The following is a 14,112-nucleotide window of genomic DNA, read 5'->3' as shown; positions in this document are numbered from 1 at the left end:
TCCACTAAAGTTACTGCATTCGTAATGCAAGTAACATTAAGGAAGCCGTGAAAAAATCAACAAGATTCCAGACTCATCATAGACTGGGGGAAAAAAAAGACAGACGTATATCACGGCCTGCTTGAGTATAGTAAACACAGAAAACATTTTAAAGCAACAATGTTGAAGATAGATATTTTTGTTTTGCAAATTTGCCGTCATTGAACAGAAACAGAGATGGAGATTTCATTGCTACTAATTAGAAATTCCTCTTTCAGGTATGTAATAAACGATCTTCGCACAAAATAATGTACGATACATGAGCGGTATGTTTTCTTTCAATTCTCGGAAATTAAAAAAGCTCAATTACGTTTCGCTTTTTCAAACTTTTCCTCGAACATGAAAACTTCAACATACCGCTCTTGTAACGCATATTACTATTAGAATACGCTGTTAAAAGTTCTGTTTTAGCCGACACATTTAATAGCGTATCAAGCAGACTCTTATTAATGTCATTCGTCGATTTAAAGATCGGTTAAGGCAGAGATGTAGGCTATTCGGACCACAAAATGTCATGTAATGTTATACAGGCGTTCATATTATGTTCGATGTTAAAGAAATGGCATAAATGTTGTCAAATATTGTCACAATTTAACCAAAATTCGACGATTGTAATGTATGTTTTTTCGACCATAACCAATTAATATTATAATGATATTAGTTTAGTTTTTAGGGTTTCACGGTGTATTTGTTCAGAAGTTGACTTTTGGGTATTCCACCTTGTCCTCGTTAGGTATCTCTGGCTGCTCAATTGCGTGGTGTAGCCCGACAACGAACCCAACAGAGTAGGCCTAATGATGGATCCTGTATGTAGTTCCTAACAATTGGAAACGGGGAATACCCAAAAATATTTATCAATTTTATTATTGCTATTATTGTCTGTATAAGAACAAAAGGTACGTCAATCATCCCATTACAAGTCGGAATGTAAAAATTAAAAAGTTGTTGGCGACTGAAACAGTGGGAATTAAACACATGACAGTGCCATGTAGTGCTTTAACATTGACTGAGCTATCTCAAAACACGAAAGCTATTGTATTTGTATTTTTATAAGTGTTTAAATCTGTTTTGGTAAACCTTTCATTCTCTTTGAAGAGGGGTCATTCCGTGAGGAGTGGGACATTTCATCAAAGTTTTAAAATCATGAGGCAAAGAGAGATTTTTATTTTAACCATTGCCTAATACTGTGAACATTCTATTTACAAGGATATTTTGGTGAGAAACTGTTTTCTTATGCAACTGAGATATCATCAGTTGCTGCTTGAGTTTTCATGCAAATCTTAATGATTTTAAGGTCAGTATCTTCGTATCTTATATCATGATACAAGTAAACTCTTGTCGGCAGTGATGGTTACAGCTCGGGGAAACAATTCGTAGTACAGCACACCCTCGCAGTTCCACGAGATGCATAACATTATATTTTGTGAATTCGCGTTGGCCTTTGTATGGGAAGTTGCTTTTTTTGTTTCATGCTCATCCACTTTTTTCTTTTTCTTATGTTAGGATAAAGATACCATTTCTCGTTACCAGTAACGATATTGGATAGGAATATTCGATGTTGTTCACGAGCCAATCGATGACGAGCAAGCAAGATGCACATTTGGCCACCCGCTGATTTTTGTGGTTTTGGTTTAGAGCATGAGGTACCCATACACCTGATTTTTGAACCTTGCCCATTTAATGCAAATATCGCATGATGATGGAATGGTCACAGTTCGTCATATTTGCCACTTCTCGGGTACATGACGTGGATCATTGTGGATTAATATGTTTAAACGGTCTTCATCTAACCCCGAAGGTATTCCTGAACGTGGAGTGTCACTAAAGTCAAAACGACCCTCCTTAAAACGAGAAAACCATTTTATTGCCGTGCTCTCTCCGATAGCATTGTCTCCATACACGGCGCAAATATTTCTGGCCGCCTTCGCTGCTTTCGCCCCTCTATTGAACTCAAAAAGAAGAATATGTCGGAAATGTTCCACTTTTTCCACTTGACACATCATTTTCTAGCGTCTGTGGCTCTACTCACTATTTGCAAAAATTAAAACATCACTATTATGATGTAAACTCAAGCACAACAATTGAACTTCAAATAAAAAAAAATGGCAATCGATAAATAAACCCATAGCAACCGGAGTACCAACACACGAAAGAAAAACGCTACGAATTTATACACCAACTCAATATAATGTGTCAAATTATCATAAAGTAAATAAATACTTGGTTGCTAAGGAAACACGGACAGCAGATGAGCGATTATTTCAGTGTTGTTTGTTTTGCCACATACTATATTTACATAGAAATCCGGTCCCTGCTTATGAGTTCTGTCAGCTCTGAGTAAATCCTCCAATCTCGTACGTCACTTGGTTCATTTTAATTGGAAACTTCTACATGAGCTTATTTAATAGGTTCGGCGTTTGTAGAAGAATCGCACCTTTGAAACAAGTGTTTGGATAAGCATCGATGCCGGCATAGAAGAAATCTGCGTCAAGTCCCCGAAGCCGCGTCATGGTGGCTTGCTGAATTGCCATATCGGTTTTCAATCGCTTACCACCCAGGTGCTTCTTCAATGGTCCGAAGAGATGGAAATCAGTGAGAGCCAGGTTGGGGCTGTGTCTCCGACTGGAAGCATCAAACCAACATCTATTTCCCATGACATATTTGCATCGTACAGCTCAAGTTCACGACGAATTTCTGCTAGTGTGGTGCCCTTTAGATGCAAAAACCGGATCACACTACGCACCTCACATTTGACCATATTTCCATGCGCGCAGCCATCTTACAACTGATATTGCGAGGGTCTGACAACATAACCGCGATCTAATGGTTGTGTGATAAAACTGTGGTCTCTTGCTTGGGCCCTGGCGGAAAAATTTGGACGAAAGGGAGAATGTCACCTGTGAGAGCTCTTGTTACCTTACTTTTTGAATCACGCTCGTACATACACACATGTACATATGCATAAATTTCCATGAGGGTTGTGAAGTTACAAGAAGTGAAAAGTGTTTGCTCCTCGACTGCATTCACTAAAGAAATATATTGACTTTTAGATAAGGAAAAGATCATTAAGCTAGTATTGAAATACTTACTTACTGACTTTTAAGGAACCCGGGGGTTCATTGACACCCTCACATAAGCCCGCCATTGGTCCCTATCCTGAGCAAGATTAATCCAGTCTCCATCATCATATCCCACCTCCCCCAAATCCATTTTAATGTTATCTTCCCATCTACGTCTCGGTCTCCCCAAAGGTCTTTTTACCTCCGGCAAATATAAATACACAAAAAAACTCTACAGAAACTGTTTTCATTTTCTACTGAAGAAATTGATTCAATTAAAGAAGGTAGTTAATCAGTCGATAATTACTATATTTCTTGCCAAATGGCATCGTATAATTTCTCAACGTTGGTTTTAAAAAGCGGTTTTAGGCAAAATTAAAAACTGAAAATACCCAACTCGCCGGACCTGGGGGCTATCAATGGCCAATTTGAACTTCCAGAATAGAGATTTTCGTATAAGTTTTGAATTTTTAAACTGAATATTATTGACAAAAGTATGGTTACGTTGTGGCTGAGGGGTTAGCGAGTCTAACTCCGAACCCAGGGGTCCCGGGTTCGATTTCCGTTAAGGATGAACTGCCTGGTTCAGGTTTTTTTCGGGGTTTTTCCCTCATTCCTACGGATGAATATCAGGTAACTTTATCAGGCAATTGGAACCCCACTCATCTTCGCTACTTCTTTCCTCCCCCGTCATCCTTTCCTCATCATCCCGTTTCTGGTTTTTCAGATCACTCTACAGGCGGTTTCCCGAAGCTACTGGCTCTCTCTCGACCGACCTCCGTGGAATGTAGTTAAGCGATGTTGGATGGCTTCTGCTACGAGCACCCGAGGCGGACCTACTCGGGGAAGGAGTTTCGCCTCGGACCGACGGGGGGGGGGGCAGGAATGGTATATAGATTTCTGTCGGCTGTAGGGACCGGTCGTTAAGGGAATCATGTGGTTAACGGTGCACGTAGAGGATTTGTGGCACGCAGCTCATTCCATATCGAGGGTTAGAACAATAGATCTCAAGATGTCGCAGTGCTGGGCCATCCGTGCCCCCCTCAGTTAAATTCTATTCCATTCCATTCCATGGTTACGTAGAACTCAAGATCATACAAAAAAAAAAAAGGAAGTAATTTCTTAGAATATTCAAGAACCTGTAAGTTTAGAAGAAGTTTACTTTGAAAATTAATAATTTAAGTTTATTAATGGACTTACTAATGTTTTACTATTTTTGTCTGAAAACTTTCCTGACCTTGAATATCTCGTCCATCAATGGCATCTCAGAGCATTAAGTTCTTAAATTAATGAACTTGTTTCGAAATAAATTATCGACATACGACGAAAGTTTTGTCCAAACCAGCGTCAGAAATAGAGCAGTTTCTTCGTACTACATGAATCTAAGAGTTAATTTGTGTTATGGTTATGTCATACTAGTGGAACAATATATTTGCAAATTAGATCCGCGTAATCACTTCTGAGAAACCTGTAAGCGTTGATTTCCCTTGAAGTTTTCGAAATACTGACTCCTTATTACCATTTATTCTTTATTAGCAAGTATAATTATTGTAACTTATTGAAGGCCTATGTGTCGGCCGTGGCACACGCAGCGGGCAAGGAGTTTTAATGCACGGAATTTCTCAATCGTTGGATCTAATCTCATGTAAGATAATAATGTTTACCCTTTTATGCGATGTTCTGTATTCTAAATGGAGTCCCTGCATGCTGTCGATCACACGTCCGGGAGTTCCACCGTGAATAGTGTCGGGTAAAGAAATAAAGTTTCAGATTACGGTAAACCGACTAAGAGAATGGAAAATCTCGTTATAGAAATTTCTTCTTCTTTTTCTTAATAGAAAATAATATTTATTTCTGTTTTTATAAATTCATTGTAACTTATAAGTTACTCTATATTGGATTATATTCCATGAAAATTATGTGGCAAACAGGATTCTTCGTGCTAGTAGACCTAGTTTTCGAGCCTCGTCTGTTGCTGAAGTGCTAGAGCAGGCCTGCACAAGGTTTGCACTCTCCGAGCCGGCTCACAGCTCATGAACGGAATGCGGATATTAGCTGCGCTCTGTGTAAGGGTGGACTGGAAGAAGGGGTGATCTCGTACAAAATGTACACAAAAAGTGTTCATGAAATGAATTACCGTTCAGTGTTAACAAAACTATCATGGACTATTATTAATTAATAAAGAAATATTTATTTTACACAAATAATAGAAACATTATAGCAACTTAAACATACAATATCATTTTGTTATATTTTTATTTATCAGTGCATGAAAACGGAGTTTTATGCTGTTGGCAGCTGAAAGGAACAGTAGCCTACTGATCGTAATGAAACATCAGTTACAGATGTTCGATGCCTGCCTTTATTAAAGTTGATTATAGAAAACAGTTGCTCACAAATATAAATGTTGAGCCAAACATAGCAATCATTTTCAAAGCCAGCCTGAATATTATTGGTAAGGTTTAGTCTTGTAAAACTCAACCGACTAGTAGTATTATTCAAACGGTCTTTAGCCCTTCTGTCACATTGAAGATCAATAAGTTCAAGCTGTAAACCGTTAAATGTTAAATGTTATGTTTTATTTAACGACGCTCGCAACTGCCGAGGTTATATCAGCGTCGCTCGTGTGCCGGAATTTTGAGCCTGTCGCATTTAAGCACACTTAAATGTTATGTATGACACTGTTTCAACTAGTGTTGAAGGAATTTATTATGATAACTTTAAACTTCTTTCCAATTAAGACAAGATCTTGGAACCTAGAATTAAATTCATTTTGAATTTTAATTAATATTTGAAAATAATCGTTTAACATGGCTTCATCACGAGCTGTTTCTATCGTTCGAAAGTGAGTCATATTACCTTCCCGAAAGTGACTTACAAAAAGCGTAAGTTTACGACTGAAATCCCATAATTTATTCAACATATCAACAATGAGCTGGCCTTTTCCCTGAAGAGATATATTTAAATTGTTGAAGTTTAATAAATTCTAACGTTTCTAACTACCCTACCTTATGTAATAATGCAACTTTCAACTCCTGAAACTTTTTACTGCGATCATCATAAACAAAACCATCGTATCTCTATGTGTGGACACATTATATTATGTTTTCCTCTTTCTTTCAAACTTTTGTGGCAGATAAGTATTGACTCCAGCTGCTGTGAAAAAATAAGCATTTTCCCATGCAATATTGAAAGAATTTTCCTGATGATCATTTTTCCGTCTTTTAGATTCCTCCATTATGTAGCCGTAGATAGGGAAAGTGAAATAACTACTGATAATACACACTACACCGGATAGCAGCGTGGACTATCCTCTACCTATAGCAGGCTTACGTCATTCCGACGTACCTTTCCGGCGAGCTATTTGGACGGCTCTCCCGCTCCCAAAGAGCGCCGTTTGTGCAGGCCTGTGCTAGAGCGTTGGTCCAGACATCCCGGGTTCGATCTCCGTTCAGGTCGTGATGGAATTTGTGATGGACAGAGCAGACGTTGCAGAGTTCTTCTCGAGATACTCCCGTTTCCCTCTATCATTCCACCAACACTTTCCACCTCCCCTAATTTCATCTATCATCTGCAATGGCAAAAATAGACTGGGTTAAAGTCTTGAGGGTAGTAGGGTTTCCGATGCTGATACAGGAAGGGTTTCGGGCTCCATATCTCTGGGGCTTATCAGGCTTCTAATTTGCAGGTGGTACCTTGCTATATCAGGGACTGAGACAAGATGGCCCACCTGTCAGGGTCGGGTTCACGAATGCCACCTAGGCCACATGTCAGACTTTGACAATCGTGGTATTCATAGGGCGCATAAGCGTACCTAAGTGTATGGACCCATCTCGGGTCCGACCCTCTTAAAGCCAAGCCAAACCAAGCTAAGCTAGTTTCGAGTGTAATCGTCAACTTAGGATCACTTAGCTCTCACCCAACAGATTAGGATTCGATTCTTGGTACCAGAATGTTTTTTCGAGCTTGCTCTGACAGTTGTGCGTTAGCTAAGTATATTTATTCTCAGTATTCGTTTTGTATTGTAGTTTGTATCAATAAATAGAATAAAATACACGGTGTCCTTAAATGATTATTGGAATTTTAGATGGTTGGTATAGATTTACAAACGAAAGTGGATGCGTGTTTCGTGTAATGAAAGAAGAATTGTGAATGTTTCATATCCTCAGCACAGCGGGTTTGTTTTTCGTTTTTATTGCTTCACGGCGTTGAATTTATAAAATGGTGACTCCCGCGCATAAGTCATTTTGTGTGTTGCGGTTTGCGAAGTCCGGTTCCGTTGTTACCTTTCAGCCAGCTTTCCGACAGCAATTTAGAATTGATACTCCGTCCGATAAAATTCGTCGATGTATAGACAGTTCGAAACAACTGGATGTAGGCCTGTCTGTAAAGGGAAAAGTTCAGGACGACCATGAGTGTCAAACGAAAGAGTCGAGAATGTCAGAACAGCTTTCATAATTATGTAGTCTTCAGAAATCTGTGCGGCGTGCCAGCCGTGAACTAGGAATGCCTCGTACGACAATGTGGAGAATGCTACGAATGCGGCTGCATATGCGGTCTTGCCGTTTCTGCATGGAAATGCAACATGAACTGGAAAATTATAACATCAGTTTAGTCGTTTTGTGTTTAGTTATGAAGCAACTTTTCATCTCTGTGGCAATGTGAATAGACATAATGTGCGTATCTGGGGACGGAGAATACACAAGGGATTCTCCAAAGGTCAATGTCTTCTGTGCCATGTCCCAACGAAAAGTCTACGGGCCGTTCTTTTTTCAACGAAAAAACAGTGTCAGGCATTTCATACCTGGATATGCTGCAGAATTAGGCTATCTTTTCCCTCAGCTGAATGAGTTCGAACCTTAAGACTAAGACTTCATTTGGTAACAAGACGATGCTCCTCATTTTCTTCATAATGCGCGGGATTGGTTGAACGATGTTGTTTCCCAACGATGGATAGGACGTGCTGGTCCGAATGACATGGTTTTCTCCCGACGACCTCTACGGTCTCCCGATCTCACACCATATGATTTCTTCCTGTATAGGACTGTATGTACATACCACGCTACCTGTCGACCTGCCCAGTTTTGAGAAGAAGGATTGTTGTTGCTGTTGAGTCTGTCACTCCTGACATGCTGACCAACGTTTGGAACGAATTCGACTATCGGCTAGATGTATGCCGTGTGACGAACGGTGCTCACACTGAACACACAAAGTGCGGTATGAAAACTCGCAGAGTTCGTTTTTAATCTCATGTAAAGTTTGTTTGTATATATCGCAAATAAGAGAAATTACTGTGCAGAGAAAAGGACTCCTATAGACATATTTTATTACAGTGTGTCGAATTGGAACATGTACAGAGAAAATATCTACCACCCTCGATACTAAGTCAGAATAGGAGTTCGCTTGCATGTCTTAACCTCATGGGGGAATAGATAATACGAACAAAAGACTGGATTGTTCCTCTTGAAGGCTCTCGACAGATTAGAACTTCAGCTGTTGAAGTTTGTGATACGAACTGACGAAGGGATAACGGTATCTACCCAATTATACACTTTTATGTCTGTTTAGATTAGGATATATTATATGTGTTTTGTTGTGCCATTTTCATTTTAATATGTGTGTTGTTTTAGAGAGTGGTTGGATATAATCATAGGTGAGGGGGGTGAAACCTACAAAGTAGGACTTGTTTTAGGTACGGTCAGAAGACCCGTGCATTGGATTTTAGAGAAAATTATGATAATATAATATCTGTATGTATAATATTACTCAATAAATCCAGCTATCACTAAAAAAAAGAAAGAGAAATTAAAGAACTTTGAAACTAGATAATCATTTAGAGACACATTGTACAGCTGTCAAAAAAAAAAAAAAAAGTGGCCGCACTCGTGAACAGCGAATATTTTCAAAGTCCACTTCGGGTCGCGGCGATGTTACACGATGCATGTGCTTGTACAAGCAGTTCCCGAACTATGAAAGTGTTCCATGTCTGCGCCTCGTAGGCCAGCGGTAGAGTGCTTGTTTAATGATTCAAAGGTTGTGGGTTCGGGCCTTCTTCAAGTTTTCATTTTATTTTTTAATCGTTCTTTAGCGATGTAAATGCGATTCAAATTATCATTTATGTTCAGTTATCGTTCTTTATGGATATCACGTTATTTATATTTTGTTATCGTTCTTTAGAGCTATGAATAAAATTCAAGTCATCATTTGTATTCTGTTATCGTTTTATAACGATATGAATAACAATTATTATTATTGTATCTCCAATTGTGGTTAGCCTTATTTTATATATGTATGTTAGGGCTATAGTTTCATACACAAAAAAAGATAAGCATAAAGAGAAATAGAAAAGAAAATTAAATTAGCTTACGCGATGTAAAAAAACATAAACAAACCGTAAATTAGGCATTGCGATTGCAAAACAAATATCAGGTATCAATTTGAAACATACAAAAACATTAACACACATACGTAACACTTCTATAACACAAATACGCAGATTTCCGTACCATACATCATAAATTAATACACAATAGTCACACAAACACAAACTATAATTACGACATTCCGACGACATCAAGCATCACATAATTGACTCACATACGTAACAAATCAAGCATCCGTTACAACACATACATTTCAACATAGTAACCACACTTTTAAAAGTTACAAATTTGGCTCCAAGAAGAATAAATAGGACACTGTTACTAATTACTATTCTTCTACAATTTCTTAAATATATCTGTAATAAATCTGCGAAATTCCGATATGAATAATATTCAGGTTTTTTATATTGTTATCGTTCTTTAGCGATATAGATAATATTCAACTTATCATTTATATTCTGTTTTCCTTCATTAGCATTATAAAATAATATTCAAGTTATTTATATTGTTATTTTTCTTTCGCAATATAAATAATCTGTATTTTATGTAAGTAATTATTATAACACAAATAACCATCTTTCTTTGCAAAATAGGTTATTTTATTTAGATAATTAAATAAGTATTATATAATATCTTATATTAATTAAACAAACCGATATTTATCATTTATATTCTGTTATCGTTCTTTAGTGATACTGTATAAATAATATTCAAGTTATTTATATTGTAATCGTTCTTTAGCGATATAAATAACATAAATTTAATATTAGGTTTGGAAAAATCCAGTTGCATAATACTGCTATTAGTTTTTCTTTTTGTATTATTACATAATACTATCTTGAACCACAATAAAATGAAAAGGAGTAACGAGGAATTGAACCTGAGACGTTGACATCTAAATTTCGACGTTCGTCCGCTGAGCTACGAGGGCAAAAGTGTGGAAACATTTTCGGAAAAATTGGCCCAATCACACTCTAAGATTTTCTGATGATTCGTAGAAGCTAGTCCAGGATGCGGGGGGCAAAGGCGAATTGAGATTTCCCGGTCTCTGATCGGGTCAAACATCCTGATAAAATTAATATTTAACCCTTGCCGTGACTTTCGGTGAAGTCCGGAGGGCCCAATTAGTCAAATCCACTCTCCTCATCTCCACGCTTGGGTCCCCTGGAATTTAATAAGATGCGAAAGGGATAGTGGTGTGCGGAAAGCAACGGGATGTTACCGCATTTAGGCCTATCCTTCCCAAGAAAAACTGCAAACATGAACAAAGGAAGCTTTTAATAGAAGAAGAAGGATCTTCTGCGGACCTCTGGAAAAAGAACTAAGGAAGAGACTAGTGAAGTGCTTTGTGTGGAGCGTGGCATTGTATGGGGAAGGAACATGGACATTACGACGAAATGAAGAGAAACGAATTGAAGCATTTGAAATGTGGATGTGGTGAAGAACGGTGCGTGTGAAGTGGACAGACAGAATAAGAAATAAAATTGTGTTTGAAAAAGTGAGTGAAGAAAGAATGATGCTGAAATTGATTAGAAAGAGAAAAAGGAATTGGTTGGGTCTCTGGTTGAAAAGAATAATAGACGACATTAGGATATGTGGATCATATGCGGAGACTAAGAGGAAGGCAGAAAATAGGAAAGATTGGAGATTGCTGGGTTTGCAATGAAAGACCTGCCCATGGACAGAACACTTATGTATGTGGGTATGTTCAGAATGCCTGGAATATCGTGTCTAAGAACAGTCGCTATTTGCAAAGATTAGTCGATTCCATGCCCACTCGACTGCAAGATGATCGAGATAAGAGGAAGTTAGACTAAATATTGAATTGTGGCTTTTTGTTTTGTTTTTTGAACGCTTAATTGTTTGAATGTTTTAAGGCCGACGCCAGTAAATTTGTTTTGTTTATGCCACGAAAGATACTTTTATTGAGAACGAAATCTTTTTTCTTTTCATTTGCAGCCACAATATCATAATGATAAAGTCATGGCATAATATATTAATGAACCTGATGTTAATTACTAAAATAATCGTAAAAGAGAAAGAAGCCATTATGTATAGTATGTCTCTCTCAAAAACATAACAAAAAAGAACATAAAAAGCACGAGGTTGTAGTCGAACGCAGGACCTCATGAATAAGAGGCCTGAACGCTACCATTACGCTATCGAATCACAGAGAGAATACTTCAATTATTCAATTATTTATCAGGCAACGTAGTCCAACAACATGTAACATCGCCTGTCTCCGAATTATAACGAAGATACCCGAAGGGAACTTTGTTTCAGGAGAGCGGCCACTTTTTCTTTTGACAGCTGTACAAAAAACATAAGGTATTAAATGGCTTACTCTTGCTCAGCTTGCTTCGCAGTGTATTAGATTAGTTTTTGAATGTGAGGTAATTTGTTACTGAATTGAGCGGACTTGACCCACAGATCTTAAAATATTTGAATAGAGCTGCAAGTGCAGTTTGTGTATGAAACCAATTACATCCATTGAAACAGTTAACAGTTAACCTGTAGTGTTAACATTAGTGTAAATTCAGATTTAATAATAATAATAATAATAATAATAATAATAATAATAATAATAATAATAATACAAATGTCTTTAAAAGAACCCGGAAGTTCATTCTCTCCCTCACATAAGCCCGCCATCGGTCCCTATCCTGAGCAAGATAAATCCAATCCCTTTCATCATATCCCGCCTCCCCCAAATCCATTTTAATATTATCCCCTCATCTACGTCTTGGTCTTCCCAAAGGTATGTTCATCTTGATGTTCGAGGGTTCTTACGCACAAACTTCGACTTCTACCTTGGCTTATCAACACCAGACCTCCCAGATATCCCGACTTTAATCATCTGGAGTTTTTTTTTTTAGTATTTGAACTTGTTTTATGTATTCTAGCCCCGTTGGTAATGGTAACAAATTCCGGGAAAACATTGTCAGTGATTGTCAATACATTGGACACACACACCAGGAATATCCCAACGTGTACGACTGTCGATGAGGAAACGTGCTGATGCCTACCTTATCATGAAGGGTGGTTTTACTGAGCACACGTTGTAATACTCTATTCCTTCAGTGCATATCGGATGTTACATTGCCCCAGAGCACCTGTACTGATAAGATGTAATAAAATGCCATGCATATACAGTAGTCTCTCATTAATCCGAACTACGTTAATCCGAAAATCTGGTTAATCCGAATAAAATTATTTTAAGAAAAACCCAAATTTATTGTAATATTAAAAAGTAGCGAAAAGGAAAAAAAATATATAAATTCACTCAATTTCTTTTGCTTAAAAATTATGAAAATAGCACATTAAAGGGTACTTACAACAATTATTAGTGTTTTCTGTACATACTTTACATTATGTCATGCTCATAAAATCAGTAATTTTCTGTTGTCGTAATGAAGTGAACCTGTTGGTTGTGGTTCTAAAAATAGCAACAGGGTACTCTCACACCGTCTCTCAGCGCTCGTGAATAGCATTCATTGTATTACATTACAGGAAATATTTCAGTTAATCCGAAAATCTTGTTATCCGAATAGATCTTGGTCCCAATTAGTTCGGATTAACGAGACTATATCTACTATATTTAGAAAACGGCTAGTCCCATGGACCTGTGTTTATTAGGACCTTTTATCTTGTTTCATTACTCTCTACTCATCCCTGCAGTTTGTACTTATAATTATGAAACACCCTGTACGATGAAAGACAACGCGAGACATCAGATTGAGAACACATTGATGCCGAGACTGGCTTCAAACCGACGACCGTATTTGCTCCTTGGCCGTTGCGCACACAGCAGTTCAAGAGCTATGAATGACTAGTTTCATTGATCCGGCGACGGAACAGGGATCGACCTGGGGCCTGCGTGATGAGATGCAGGTAGTCAATTAGCAGGCGCTCCCCTCAACGACTGTCATTGCTGCTTTGATCACGGCGCTCAAAGGCGCACTGAAACCGCGGGCAGCGGCCGGCACTTGTTTAGCTCTGCATCGTCGCTACAGGGGCGGGAGACAAAAGAAGGCGAGACGTGGAAAGTTTTTTAGCGCGGTACAAATGCTGTCGGTGTACAGTTCCTTTTCATTTGTCTATTTTTAACAAGAGGGTCTTTTTATACTGAGGCGGTCACGTGATACTGCGATAATGTGAAGTTGACGTACTACTGAGAAAATCTGCCCATGACGCTTTGATTTCCATAAACCTTACGGGAAATGTAGACAATCGAAATTTGATTCCTTTTGGCTAAACACCAACAATTTATTCAGGTTTATTTTCTCCGTTAAACTTGTTCAACTTGCCCTCTGAAGAAATTAGTAGGCCTATATGTAGCAATATCTTTGATACTTCAACACATTCCACCGTGTGCAATGTCTCATCTATTAACTCTGAAGTTTCTGAAATACTGTATACATCGGTTTCTATGTATGTATGTATGTATGTATGTATGTATGTATGTATGTATGTATGTATGTATGTATGTATGTATGTATGTATGTATGCTATTTTCTTTTAAGAATTTCGATTATTCTACAACAAAAACTGCAGTTTCAGGCGCCTAAAATAGTCTCAATATTTAATCAATTATGCTCTAATTCAGTTGAATTAGACATTTGAGACATTAA

The sequence above is a fragment of the Periplaneta americana genome, chromosome 3 (assembly GCF_040183065.1).
Source record: "Periplaneta americana isolate PAMFEO1 chromosome 3, P.americana_PAMFEO1_priV1, whole genome shotgun sequence".
In the NCBI taxonomy this organism is placed as follows: domain Eukaryota; kingdom Metazoa; phylum Arthropoda; class Insecta; order Blattodea; family Blattidae; genus Periplaneta; species Periplaneta americana.
This window is presented reverse-complemented; position numbering follows the sequence as displayed.